General features: G+C 30.0%; 1 long non-coding RNA gene across 1 annotated transcript; it reads left to right on the top strand.

The window, feature by feature from the left end:
* Positions 1 to 842: 842 nt before the first annotated feature.
* LOC111084649 lies at positions 843 to 1,733 on the top strand. The gene is made up of 3 exons (XR_002609666.1): positions 843 to 883; positions 1,109 to 1,207; positions 1,627 to 1,733. It is a non-coding gene; the product is annotated as an uncharacterized LOC111084649 (long non-coding RNA).
* Positions 1,734 to 1,858: the final 125 nt, after the last annotated feature.

Genomic DNA, 1,858 nt, shown 5'->3' with positions numbered 1-1,858 from the left:
AATAATACCGAAAAGAAAAGAATAAGCGATTTTATCTTCAATAAATCCTCAAAAAGTAAAACAATGTACGATAAATTTGAAACTATTCGTCTATGTTTTACTTCAAGAAGCATCACGTAAGTAAACAGAAACTTGTAACTTACCCATCAGAAGCAGGTTGGAGATTACCAGGATTCACGGAGAATGTCTGTACACTATTCATAAAGAGAGGAGTTAAAGCTAAACCTGAAACCACTATCCCTTGTCACGAGGCCTTTGTTATTGGGAAACCACTGTGAAAAGATTTGGTAATTTATTTCGTGACGTAGCTTTTTAAATACAAAAACTAAATGTTATATCAATTTACAAGTTTGGACGTATATTACATGAACTGTATAGCATGTGTTTATTAGTGGCAAAGATCGGTATTTGTATCAGCAAATACATTGAGTATATTATAGATGTACACGAAAGCTTAGAAGAAAATATAAATCGTCTACACATTAGTGACACCTGTACCTCACATACCTAATCAGTAAATTTGATAAGTACTTAGTGTAGTTTTTCCTCACTGAAATAAAAGAATACACAAAGTAACATAAACATAATAATATGTACAGATAGTAAAAATCTATCTTTGGGTTAAACATTATAAAAATTTTTATCCTTTGTTACAGGTTTCTTGTCTTTTTACACTTGAATTATAATATATATATATGTATAAATGTTTAGTTAACGATTCTTGTCTTGCTGGGAATAAACACAGTATTGCTGTTCACTCTGATGACGACACCTTATGGTGGAGAAATGATGTACATGATCTGGATTTGTTGCATTTCCTCTTACTTTTTTCTTATTCCGACTGCTGTTGCTGAAATTTTCAGAATGTTACTTTTTTACATCAGTAAATGTAGAGCTACAAATAAGTTGAGAAAAACATCATAATATCAATGTTTTTGTGATTGACTCGTAATTCAGCAGATATTCAAGTAAATATTTCGGTAGAGAAATGATTCATCTATATAGATAAGTTTGTTTAAATACCAATCCTCGCAGCGGAGGTGTACTTACAGTAAACAATTTTATCTTCTAGATTTGAAAATATCGGAAATCAAGTTTTTTATTCCAGACAGCTTGTTTCTTTCTCTGGCCTTTAGTCCTCCATCGTATTACTTCTTCTTTAGATGGTTTGCTACGTTTTTTGTAACAGCGACTGTTTCATTCATAGGTAAGATAAGTCAGAATCAAATGTTGTTATTCAAGGAAAAAAGTGTGTTTGCTTTTACTGTATTTCAACATTTCGGTTCCTTGTATTTTTTATGATTTGTTTCACTAGTACATTTCAATGTCTGTAACAATAAAACAACTCCTTATTTCCAAACTTTACAGATAAAGCAGCGTAACTTAACTCATGGTTTAATATTCACTTGTAAAAATATCATACATACCTCTATTGGAAAAGAGAAAACAACCTATATTTTAGCAGATTTTATGTTGAAGTTTGAATCAAGTTTGTTATCATGAATAAAGTTAAATAAATGTCTGTCTCACGAATTGACTGAACCAACTTGTTTTTATAATGTTTAAAACTGTCGATATTTGAAACATTCAAGAGCAAGAAAAATATTTATGTTATTTGTTTCCCAGGTGGACTAATGATATTTGGTATTGACTGAAAGACGTCGTCGATAATGAATATGTTGTACATAAGTGGTTGAGATATTATTATACACTTTTCTTCTTATATAAAGCTTAATAGAGCAAAGAAGAACAAAATTAATATTAAAAATTACACTAAGCCTAATACTGTTGTCTTCTAACAAATATAATTATCAAAATTAGTTTCGGTTACTTAAGGGATTCGTAAATGGTATCAACG

Source organism: Limulus polyphemus, unplaced genomic scaffold (genome assembly GCF_000517525.1).
Source record: "Limulus polyphemus unplaced genomic scaffold, Limulus_polyphemus-2.1.2 Scaffold85822, whole genome shotgun sequence".
In the NCBI taxonomy this organism is placed as follows: Eukaryota; Metazoa; Arthropoda; class Merostomata; order Xiphosura; family Limulidae; genus Limulus; species Limulus polyphemus.
The sequence above is the reverse complement of the archived record's forward strand: the minus strand, read 5'-3'. Positions and strand labels throughout refer to the sequence as shown.